Below are 13,516 nucleotides of genomic sequence, written 5' to 3' on the forward strand. Positions count from 1 at the left end.
AATGATTTTTCTTATGATCTTGAAAAAAAAATTAAGCCTCATGATGATTATGATATTTGCAATAATATTGAAAGTGGGTTTGGAGAAGTCATGACTTTAGTTGATGATAATCCCACTATTTTTGAAGAGCGTCAAATTTGCATGCATGTGGATCATGAAAAGAATATCCTTTGTGATAGCTATTTGGTTGAATTTGATTATGATCCCACATGTAATTTCTATGAAAGAGGAAAATATTGTGGTAGAAACTTTCATGTTACCAAGTTACCTCTCGTTATGTGGAGATTGCTATTGTCTCTTTCTTCTTCCTTGCATATGGCAACTATTGGTTGTCTTGACAATCTATTTTCCTATAAAATGCCTATGCATAGGAAGTATGTTAGACTTATATGTGATTTTCACATGCTTTATGATGCTCTCGTTGTGCTTTAATTCTTGTCTTTTGTGTGAGCATCATTGATTTATCAATGCCTAGCTAAGGACGTTAAACAATAGCGCTTGTTGGGAGGCAACCCACTAAATTTATCTTTTTCTTTCTGTTTTGTTGCGTCCACACCATCATAATTCTGTTATGATAGTGTTTATTGTGTTTCTTTTTGTGTTTGAGCCAAGCAAAACCTTTATGACTAGTCTTGGTGATGGTTGTTTGATCCTGCTGGAAAAAGACAGAAACTTTTCGCTCACGAGATTATTTTTCATTTTTATTCAGAAATAGATTTTTGAGTTGATTCTTTTTGCTCCTGGTTGATATGCCTTTTTCCCAGGCAGTCGCAATTTGTCAGAATTTTTGAGGTACCAGAAGTATACGAAGTATACACATTGCTACAGACTGGTCTGTTTTTGACCGCTTTTGTTTATGTTGAGTAGGTTGCTTGTTTTGATGAAACTATGGATAGTATCGGGGGGTACTAGCCATGGAAAAGTGAGAATACAGTAATCTAACACCAATATAAATAGAAATAAAGATTTCTACAGTACCTAAAGAGGTGGTAGTTTGTTTTCTTGTGCTAATGATATCACGAGTTTCTGTTTAAGTTTTGTGTTGTGAAGTTTTCAAGTTTTGGGTGATGTTCTCATGGACAAAGGGATAAAGAGTGGAAAGAGCTCAAGCTTGGGGATGCCCAAGGCACCCCAAGCAAAATTCAAGGACACCAAAAATCCTAAGCTTGGGGATGCCCCGGGAAGGCATCCCCTCTTTCGTCTTCAATCCATCGGTCACATTACTTGTAACTATATTTTTATTCACCACATGATATGTGTTTTTCTTGGAGAGTCTTGTATCGTAGGAGTCTTTTATTTTTGTTGTGTCACAATCATCCTTGCTGCACACCTTTTGAGAGAGACATGCACTCATCATGATTTTGCTAGAATGCTCATTGTGCTTCACTTATATCTTTTGAGCTAGATAATTTTGCTCTATGTGCTTCACTTAGATCTTTTAGAGCACGACGGTGCGTGACTTGGTAGTTGGTTTGTGCTATGAAAGTAGTCCCAAAGGTGATAGGTACCTAAAGAGGATACAAAAACTTCCATCTTCATGTGCATTGAGTAGAAAGAAAAGTTTGATTCCTCTCAATTAGTTTTGAGATGTGGATTTGGTAATATTAAGAGTTATGTTAGTAGGGTGTTGTGAATCTAGAAATACTTGTGTTGAAGTTAGTGATTCTCGTAACATGCATGTATGGTGAACCGTTATGTTAGGAAGTCGGAGCATAATGGATCTATTGATTGTCATCCTTTGTGTTGCGGTCGGGATCGCGCGATGGTTAACACCTACCAACCCTTCCCCTAGGAGTATGCGTTTAGCACTTTATTTCGATTACTAATAAAAACTTTCGCAACAAGTATGTGAGTTCTTCATGACTAATGTGAGTCCATGGTATAGATGCACTTTCACCTTCCACCATTGCTAGCCTCTCTAGTGCCGCGCAATTTTCGCCGATGCACAAACCCACCATATGCCTTCCTCAAAACAGCCACCATACCTACCTACTATGGCATCTTCATAGCCATTCCGAGATATATTGCCATGCAACTCCCACCGTTCCGTCTCATGACTTGTGCCGTCACTCTCATGTTGCCATTGCATGATCGTAAGATAGCTAGCGAGTGATGTCCCACAAGTGTATGGGATCGCAACAGTTTTCGAGGGTAGAGTATTCAACCCAAATTTATTGACTCGCCAAGACGGGAAGCGAAAGAATATTCTCAAGTATAAGCAGTTGAATGTGTCATATTCAACCACACCTGAAAGATTAGTGTCTGCAAGCGAAGTATCAATAGCAAGGTAGTATGATATTAACGGTGCTAGAAACGATCTGTTGACACGGCAGACTATTCCTGACTGTTGTATCAATGGCGCCAACACGTTGACGGGGGATTATTTTTTAGAAGAATGCTTCCCGGCTACGGCTCCAACAAAGTCTTGCAACAAGTAACAGCGGAGTAGCAAGGAACAGCAGTAGCAGCAGCAGCAAAGTGGCCCAATCCCTTTTGTAGCATGGGACAAGCCTAGGCAAAGTAACATAACGAGAACCAGTAGTAAAAGACTCGTAGGCAGTGGATCGGTGATGGATGAGTGTGACGAATATGATTCATCATGTAACAGCTATAACACGGAGAGATATGTAACTAGCTCCCGTTCGTCAATCTAATGTAGGCATGTATTCCGTATGTAGTCATACGTGCTTAGGGAAAAGAACTTGCATGACATTATTGTCCATCCCTCCCGTGGAAGCGGGGTCCTAATGGAAACTACGAGATATTAAGGTTCTCCTTTTAATAAAGAACCGGACCAATGCATTAACACGCGGTGAATACATGAACTCCTCATACTATGGTCATCTTCGGGAGTGGTTCTGGCTATTGTCACTCCGGGGTTGCCGAGTCATAACACATAGTAGGTGACTACAACTTGCAAGATAGGATCTAAAACACACATATATTAGCGACAAGATAATAGGTTCATATCTGAAATCATGGCACTCAGACCCTAGTGACAAGCATTACGTATAGCCAAGTAGTAGCAACATCAATCTAGAACATAGTGGATACTAGGGATCAATCCCCGTCAAGAACTAACTCGATTACATGATAGATCTCATCCAAGTCATCACCGTCCAGCAAGCATACGATGAGATTACTCACGAACGATGAAGAGCATCATGGAATTGTCAATGGAGAAAGGTCGATGATGACGATGGCGATGATTTCCCCTCTCCGGAGCCCGAAACGGACTCCAGATCTGCCCTCCAGATGAAGAACAGGATGTGGTGGCGCCTCCGTATCGCAAAACACGATGAAACCTTCTCTCTGATTTTTTTCCAGGCGAAATGGAAGACATAGAGCTGAGATTGGGGGCGGTGGTGCCACGTGGGCCACAAGCCTGCACGGCGCGGCCAAAAGGGTGGCCGCGGCTGTGGGCTTGTGGCCCACTCGCACGCCCCCTCCGGTGGATCTTTGCGCAGGTATTTTTCTTTTATTCCAGAAAAAATCTCCGTAAATTTTCAGGACGTTTCGAGAACTTCTATTTCTGCACAAAAACAACACGATGGCAATTCTGCTGAAAACAACGTCAGTGCGGGTTAGTTCCATTCAAATCATGCAAATTAGAGTCCAAAACAAGGGCAAAAGAGTTCGGAAAAGTAGATACTCCCCCAAGCTTAAAGCCTTGCTTGTCCTCAAGCAACTCAGTTGACAAACTAAGAGAGACAAAATAAAAAACTTTGACGAACTCTGTTTGATCTTGTTGTTGCAACTATGTCTAACTCACAACCAGAATTTCAGCAAGATCACAATCAAACCACAAAAGCAAATGACATCTAGGTCTCACAGTAAACTCATATCAATGGCATAATCAACTAGCGAGCAAATAATAATAAGCCCCAAGCGTCAACACTTCAATCAAAACAACATGAAGCAGTACGAATAGATGGTATCTCGCTTGCTCTTTCTGAGACTGCAAAACATAAATGCAGAGCACCTTCAAAGACCAAGGGCTGACTAAACATTGTAATTCATGGCAATGAAGATCCAGTCATAGTCATACTCAACACAGTTAAAAGCAAAGCATAAAAATGACAGAGGTGCTCTCTAATTGGTGCTTTTATAAGAGGAGGATGACTCAATTGGAACATAAATAGACAGACCCTTCGCAGAGGGAAGCATTGATTTGAGAGGTGCCAGAGCTCAAGCTTTTAAAACAGAGATAATAATTTTGGGTGGCATGCTTTCATTGTCAACGCAATGACTAAGAGTTCTCAACATCTTCCACGCTACACATGCTATAGACGGTTCCCAAACAGAAAAGTAAAGTTTTGACTCCCCCACCACCAATCAATCACACTCCACGGCTAGCCGAATCCTCGGGTACCGTCCATACCAACATCAATCTTTGGGGAGTTTTATTTGTAATTATCTTTTAGATTTGAGCATGGAACTGGGAATTCCAATTACCGACCCCTTTCTCATGAATGATAGTGAATAAACACATATCGAGGATAACATGCCTAGCATGGAAGATACCAATAGCCCCCTGTCACCACATGAGCGGTTCGGGCATGCAAAACAGATTATTTCTTGAAGATTTAGAGAGTGGCACATGCAAATTTACTTGGAACGGCAGGTAGATACCACACATAGGTAGGTATGGTGGACTCATATGGCACAACTTTGGGTTTAAGGAGGTGGATGCACAAGCAGTATTCCCACTTAGTACAAGTGAAGGCTAGCAAAAGTCTGGGGAGCGACCAACTAGAGAGCGACAACAGTCATCAAAATGCATTGAGATTAACTAACATCGAGTGCAAGCATGAGAGGACATAAAACACCATGAACATGAACATCATAGAGGCTATGTTGATTTTGTTTCAACTACATGCGTGAACATGCGCCAAGTCAAGCCACTTGAATCATTCAAAGGAGGATACCATCCTATCATACTACAACACAGTCATCTCAACATTCATGTGGGCATCCAAGACAAACCATTATAAGGTCTAAGTAAGCATGGCATAAGCAACTATGATCTCTAAGTTGTCATTGCAAACATGTTTCTCTCACAACAAAGCTGAATCAGGCATGATGAGCTAGTCATATTTACAAAAACAAAATAGATCGAGTTCATACCAGCTTTTCCAGGATCAGTCACTTCATCATATATCGTCATTATTGCCTTTCACTTGCATGACCGAACGATGTGAACAATAGTAAGAGTGCTCGTGCATTGGACTAAAGCTGGAATCTGCAGGCAAACACAAAGGAGAAGACAAAGTAATATGGCTCTTTGAAAGCTAAACATGTATGCATGCAAGAGCCACTAAACATTGTATCCAATATCTTCTACCTTGACCCAAAAAAAGAAAACTATCTACACGGGAAAGCTCCCAACAAGCAAAAGAAGAAAAGGAAAATATTTTTGGGTTTTCTCAAACTAGACAGACACACGAAAAGAAAATTATAAAAATAAAATAAACTAGCATGGATGATACAGTGGCAAAGTGTGAACACCGTCTAACAAAGTGAAAGCATAAGCAAGAATGTAAAGTCGGTGAGAACACGTACTCCCCCAAGCTTAGGCTTTTGGCCTAACTTGGTCTACTCCCAAGGTTGGTCCTTGCGAAACCCAAAATCATAATCGGGGTTATACGGGAGCGCTGCAGCCACTGCCTGAATAGCTGCCTGATACGTCTCCAACGTATCTATAATTTTTGATGGTTTCATGCTATTATCTTGTCAAACTTTGGATGTTTTGCATGCCTTCTATTTATTTTCTAGGACTAAATTATTAACTCAGTGCCAAGTGCGAGTTCCTGTTTTTTCCATGTTTTTGACCCCTTTTAGAGGATATTTTGAAACGGAGTCCAAACGGAAGAAAATCCCCGAAAAGATTTTTTCTGGAACGGAAGAAGATCGGAGGACTTGGGAGCCAAGCCAGAAGAGCCCCAGGGGCCCCACAAGCCCCCACCCCGCGGCCAGGGGGCCGTGCCATCCAGGCTTGTGGGCCCCCTGGAGGTCCCCTGACCTAGATCTTGCGCCTATATATTCCCAAATATTCCCAAAAAATCAAGAGACGATCGCAATTACTTTTCCGCCGCCGCAAGCTTCTGTCTCCGCAAGATCCCATCTGGGGCACGTCCTCGTGCCCTGCCGGAGGGGAGATTCAGACACGGAGGGCTTCTTCATCAACACAATGACCTCTTCGATGGTGCGTGAGTAGTTCACCATAGACCTACGGGTCCATAGCTAGTAACTAGATGGCTTCTTCTCTCTCTTGGATCTTCAGTACAAAGTTCTCCATGATCGGGGTTATACGGGAGCGCTGCAGCCACTGCCTGAATAGCTGCCTGATACGTCTCCAACGTATCTATAATTTTTGATGGTTTCATGCTATTATCTTGTCAAACTTTGGATGTTTTGCATGCCTTCTATTTATTTTCTAGGACTAACTTATTAACTCAGTGCCAAGTGCCAGTTCCTATTTTTTCCATGTTTTTGACCCTTTTCAGAGGATATTTTGAAACGGAGTCCAAACGGAAGAAAATCCCTGAAAAGATTTTTTCTCGAACGGAAGAAGATCGGAGGACTTGGGAGCCAAGCCAGAAGAGCCACAGGGGCCCCACAAGCCCCCACCCCGCGGCCAGGGGGGCCGCGCCATCCAGGCTTGTGGGCCCCCTGGAGGTCCCCTGACCTAGATCTTGCGCCTATATATTCCCAAATATTCCCAAAAAAATCAAGAGACGATCGCAATTACTTTTGCGCCGGCGCAAGCTTCTATCTCCGCAAGATCCCATCTGGGGCACGTCCTCGTGCCCTGCCGGAGGGGATATTCAGACACGGAGGGCTTTTTCATCAACACAATGACCTCTTCGATGATGTGTGAGTAGTTCACCATAGACCTACGGGTCCATAGCTATTAACTAGATGGCTTCTTCTCTCTCTTGGATCTTCAGTACAAAGTTCTCCATGATCTTCATGGAGATCTATCCGGTGCAATCTTCTTTTGCCGTGTGTTTGTCGAGATCCGATGAATTGTGGATTTATGATCAGATTATCTATGAATCTTATTTGAGTTTCTTCTGATCTCTCTTGTGCATAATTTCATATCCTTGTAATTCTCTTCGAGTTGTGGGTTTTGTTTGGCCAACTAGATCTATGATTCTTGCAATGGGAGAAGTGCTTGGTTTTGGGTTTATACCGTGCGGTGACCTCACCTAGTGACAGAAGGGGTAGCGAGGCACGTATCGTGTTGTTTCCATCAAGGGTAAAAAGATGGGGTTTTCATCATTGGTTTGAGATTATCCCTCTACATCATGTCATCTTGCTTAAAGCATTGCTCTGTTCGTCATGAACTCAATACACTAGATGCATGCTGGATAGCGGTCGATGTGTGGAGTAATAGTAGTAGATGTAGAAAGTATCGATCTACTTGTCTCAGACGTGATGCCTATATGCTAGATCATTGCCTTAGATATCGTCATGACTTTGCGCGGTTCTATCAATTGCTCGACAATAATTTGTTCACCCACCGTGATATTTGCTATTATGAGAGAAGCCTCTAGTGAACACTATGGCCCCCAGGGTCTACTCCACACCATATTTTCAGCCTTACACTTTTTACTTGGTTGCACTTTCCGCCTTCAGATCTCACTTTGCAAACAATATTGAAGGGATTGACAACCCCTTTGAAGCGTTGGGTGCAAGCTTGTTTGTGTTTGCGCAGGTACTTTGGACTTGACGAGGCCCTCCTTCTAGTTCGATACCTTGGTTCTCAAATTGAGGGAAATACTTACTGCTCCTGTGCTGCATCACCCTTTCCTCTTCAAGGGAAAAATTGATGCAAACCAGAGAAGTAACAAGAAGAATTCCTACGCACGAGGGAAGGACTTTTGTTGCCGCAGCATAGCCTCACGGAGACAAGCAGCCTTCACCTCCCTCTCATACTCCTCTGCCTCTCCTCTGGTTACGTAATATCTCGTTTTACCTGAAAGTCAAAGAAAGCAGGAGCAGGAAGGGTAATATGGAAATTCATCAAAAGGCCATTCACATGGTTGTACCTGCCTTAATCATAAATTCATCAGAAGGCCATTCACATGGTTGTACCTGCGCGTCCCTTGGTTGGTAAGGATCAGGCTCCCGAATCGCAAGACGGGGACCTCTCTTGCTTGAGGAACCACCATGAAAGTTTCTCCTGAACATCTTCCTTTTCTGAAATTTTTAGTGACCCAAAGGAAAGGTGAACAAGGTTCAAATAAACTTGTAGCAAATACTCCCACAAGTGCCTAGAGGCCATATTATGCATCAAAACTACTTGGGACCACCTAAAATCAGCATGCAAAGCTCAAGAACATGGTCACCAAGGTAGCAAAACTACGCGGAGTATAAGGCACTAGAGAAAAAACTAATTGGACCAATGGAGGAGTCACTTACCAAGGAGTAATTTCGCCAAAACAGTTCGGAGAACGGTGATTTGAGCAAAGAGATCGAAAATCCCAGCAAGAGGAGCAAGATCACGGGTTTGAGCTGTGAAATGATTTTTTCTGGAGGTAGGAGAAGCGGATGGGAGCAAGAATGAGTGGAGGGGGTGCCTATGGGCCCCACAAGTGTGGGTGGCGCGGCCAGGGGGTGCCCACGCCCCTAGGGCTTGTGGCCCACTGGTGTGGCCCCCAGACAGACTCTTTGTCCCAGTATTTTTCAAATATTCCAGAAAAAATCATACTAGATATTCACAGCGTTCGGAGAACTTTTATTTTTGGGGTACTTTTCTACCGGACGCTAAAACAGAAAATAGGGAAAACTAAACTAAATCTATCATTTTTCTTCTAAGCAACCTAAAGTGAAAACTTGGAACAGGGGTTTGTGACTCCTCGATTCATCCATCTCATGGTCATCGAAAGAAATCCGTCAATGGGGTTGATCAAATCCCCTCGACAAAAATTTCTCGAATCGCAAAAGAAGACGGAGAATTTTCGAATAGTCACTAGGTCACCTCAATGGGGATGTGTATCTCCCCCAACGAGCAAATCATACTTCATCTTATCACGAGTAATAGGGCATTCAAAGCTCCCGATAAGAATCGATGAAGTTTTTTCGATAGCATTGATGCAATGTACTCGATATTGTTTATTCGGAAAGTGCACAGTATGCTCATTACCGTTGACATGGAAAGTGACATTGCCTTTGTTGCAATCTATAACAGCCCCTGCAGTGTTCAAAAAGGGTCTTCTGAGGATGACAGCCATGGCAACATCCTCGGGAATATCGAAGAAAACAAAGTCTGTTAAGATAGTGGTGTTAGCAACCACAACAGGCACATCCTCGCAAATGCCGATAGGGAAAGAAGTTGATTTGTCGGCCATTTGCAGAGAGATTTCAGTGGGTTTCAACTTATCCAGTTCAAGTCTTCGATAAAGAGAGAGAGGCATAACACTAACACCGGCTCCAAGGTCGCACAACGCAGTTCTAACGTAGTTGCCTTTAATGGAGCAAGGTATAGTGGGCACACCGGGATCACGTAGTTTCTTAGGATTTCCACCCTTGAAGGTATAGTTGGCAAGCATGGCAGAAATCTCAAGATCAGGTATCCTCCTCTTATTAGTCACAATATCTTTCATGTACCTAACATACGGAGACATCTTGAGCATATCTGTCAGACGCATCTGCAGAAAGACAGGTCTGATCATCTCAACGAAGCGCTCAAAATCCTCATCATCCTTTTTTTGGATGGTTTGGGAGGAAAGGGCATAGGTTTTTGAACCCATGGTTCCCTTTCTTTACCATGCTTCCTAGCAGTGAAGTCATTCTTATCGTATCTCTTAGTATTAGGCTGTGGGTTATCAAGATCAACACTAGGTTCAATCTCCACATCCTTTTCATTGCTAGATTGAGCATCATCATGAACATCACTATTGATATTATCATTACGCTCATGTTCATCACCAGATTGTGTTTCAGCATCAGAGACAGAGGCATCGTTTGGACTCTCAGGTGTAGCAGCAACAGGGTTTCTAGCGTGCACATCCCTATCATCTTTCTTCTTCTTTCTAGGATGACTAGGTGCATCAGTGCTAACTCCTTGAGAATCTTGTTCAATTCTCTTTGGATGACCCTCAGGATACAGAGGTTCCTGGGTCATTCTACCGCCTCTAGTAACGACTCTGATAGAATTGTCATTCAACTCATTGAGCAAGTCATTATGAGCTTTAAGTACTTGTTCTACCTGAGTAGTAACCATAGAGGCATGTTTACTCAGAAGCTTTAGATCGTTGACGTTTCTGTCTACACAAGCACTTAAATGACTAAGCATATGAGCATTCTTTTCCAATTGTATGCTAACATAATCATTCAAACTTTGTTGTTTGGCAACAAAGTTATAAAATTCATCCATGCATAGGCTAGCAGGTTTATCAAAAGGAATATCACTCTCATCAAACCTACGCAGAGAATTTACTTCTACTTCCTGTATCGGGTTATCGAGACCATGGATCTCTTCGATAGGTGGTAGATTTTTGACATCTTCAGATTTAATGCCTTTCTCTCGCATAGATTTCTTGGCTTCTTGCATATCTTCAGGACTAAGGAATAGAATACCTCTTTTCTTAGGAGTTGGCTTAGGAGGTGGTTCGGGAATAGTCCAAGCATTCTCATTGCACAAGATGTTGTTCAACAGAATCTCAGCTTGTTCTACGGTTCGTTCCCTAAAACACTACTGGTACAACTATCTAGATGGTCTTTGGAAGCATCGGTAAGTCCATTATAGAAGATATCAAGTATCTCATTCTTCTCAAGAGGGTGATCAGGCAAAGCATTCAGTAGCTGGATAAGCCTCCCCCAAGCTTGTGGGAGACTCTCTTCTTCAGCTTGAGAAGTTGTATATTTCCTGCAAGGCAGCTTGCTTCTTATGGACAGGGAAATATTTTTCAGAGAAGTAGTAGACCATATCCTGGGGGCTATGCACACATCCAGGAGCAAGAGAAGTGGACCAGGTCTTAGCATCATCCTTTAGTGAGAAAGGAAACAACTTGAGCATATAGTAGTGGCGGATCTTTTCCTCACTAGTGAATTGGGCGGCTATATCGTGCAGTTTGGTAAGATGGGCTACAACCGTTTCAGACTCATAACCATGAAAGGGATCAGATTCGACAAGAGTGATTAACTCAGGGTCGACAGAGAATTCATAATCCTTATCGGTCACAAAGATAGGCGAAGTGGCAAACTTCGGGTCGTATTTCATCCTAGCGTTCAGAGATTTTTCTTTCCACTTGCGCAGAAGTTTCTCAACATCATAGCTATCCTTACATGCAAGAAAGTCCTCAGCTATCTCTCCCTCCATAACATAGCGCGTATCAGGCATAACAGGCAATTCAGGCATAGTAGCAGGTTCTACTTCAATAGTATCAGCAGTTTCAGAAGCATCATCACATCTAGCAGCAACTCTAGCAATATGTGCATCAAGGAATGCACCAAGTGGCAAAGCAGTATCAGGCATAGTAGGCATAGTATCAAGCATAGCATCATCAGGCATAGTATCAAGCATAGCATCATCAGGCATAGTATCAAGCATAGCATCATGAGCAACACAAGTAGCATCATCAAGCACATGCGACATATCAAGATTTCTAGCAGGAGGCGAAGTTACAAACTTACTCAGAACTGAAGGTGAATCAAGTGCAGAGCTAGATGGCAGTTCCTTACCTCTCCTCGTAGTGGAAGGTAGGATTTTAGTTCTTGGATCTTTCGGATTCCTCATAGTGATCAGCACACGTCAATCCCAAGTGACTCAGAGAATATAGATGTGCCTCCCCGGCAACGGCGCCAAAAAAAGCCTTGATGTCCCACAAGCGTATCGGATCGCAGCAGTTTTCAAGGGTAGAGTACTCAACCCAAATTTATTGATTCGCCAAGACGGGAAGCGAAATAATATTCTCAAGTATTAGCAGCTGAATGTGTCAGATTCAACCACACCTGAAAGATTAGTGTCAGCAAGCAAAGTATCAGTAGCAAGGTAGTATGATATCAACGGTGCCAGAAACGATCTGCTGACACGACAGACTATTCCTAACTGTTGTATCAATGGCGCCAGCATGTTGACGGGGGATTATTCTTGAGAAGAATGCTTCCCCGGCTACGGCTCCAACAAAGCCTTGCCACAAGTAATAGTGGAGTAGCAAGGAACAGCAGTAGTAGCAGCAGCAAAGTGGCCCAATCCCTTTTGTAGCAAGGGACAAGCCTAGGCAAAGTAATGTAGCGAGAACCAGCAGTAAAAGACTCGTAGGCAGTGGATCGGTGATGGATGAGTGTGATGGATATGATTCATCATGTAACAACTATAACACGGAGAGATATGTAACTAGCTCCCGTTCGTCAATCTAATGTAGGCATGTATTCCGTATGTAGTCATACGTGCTTAGGGAAAAGAACTTGCATGACATCTATTGTCCATCCCTCCCATGCAAGCGGGGTCCTAATGGAAACTACGGGATATTAAGGTTCTCCTTTTAATAAAGAACCGGACCAACACATTAACATGCGGTGAATACATGAACTCCTCATACTATGGTCATCTCCGGGAGTGGTTCCGGCTATTGTCACTCCGGGGTTGCCGGGTCATAACACATAGTAGGTGACTACAACTTTCAAGATAGGATCTAAAACACACATATATTGGCGACAACATAATAGGTTCACATCTAAAATCATGGCACTCGGGCCCTAGTGACAAGCATTAAGCATAGCCAAGTAGTAGCAACATCAATCTAGAACATAGTGGATACTAGGGATCAAACCCCGTCAAGAACTAACTCGATTACATGATAGATCTCATCCAACTCATCACTGTCCAGCAAGCCTACGATGATATTACTCACGAACAATGGAGAGCATCATGGAATAGTCGATGGAGAAAGGTTGATGATGACGATGGCGATGATTTCCCCTCTCCGGAGCCCGAAACGGACTCCAGATTTGCCCTCCAGATGAAGAACAGGATGTGGCGGCACCTCCGTATCGCAAAACGCAATTAAACCTTTTGTCTGATTTTTTTCCAGGCGAAACGGAAGATATAGAGCTGAGATTGGGGGCGGTGGTGCCACGTGGGCCCCACAAGCCTGCACGGCGCGGCCATAGGGGGTGGTTGTGGCCTGTGGGCTTGTGGCCCACTGGCACACCCCCTCCGGTGAATCTTTGCGCAGGTATTTTCTTTTATTCCAGAAAAAATCTCCGTAAATTTTCAGAACGTTCCGAGAACTTTTATTTCTGCACAAAAACAACACCATGGCAATTCTGCTGAAAACAACGTTAGTCCGGGTGAGTTCCATTCAAATCATGCAAATTAGAGTCCAAAACAAGGGCAAAAGAGTTCAGAAAAGTAGATACGATAGAGAAGTATCAGCGAGATGTTTCAACGCCATACGCCAAGCTAGATCGTTGCATATCCCGGTACACTGCCGAAGGCATTTCCTATAGAGTCATCATCGTTCTAAGCTTTGAGCTGTGAGTAAATAAAAGTGTGATGATCATC

The sequence above is a fragment of the Hordeum vulgare genome, chromosome 4H (assembly GCF_904849725.1).
Source record: "Hordeum vulgare subsp. vulgare chromosome 4H, MorexV3_pseudomolecules_assembly, whole genome shotgun sequence".
NCBI classification, from domain to species: Eukaryota; Viridiplantae; Streptophyta; class Magnoliopsida; order Poales; family Poaceae; genus Hordeum; species Hordeum vulgare.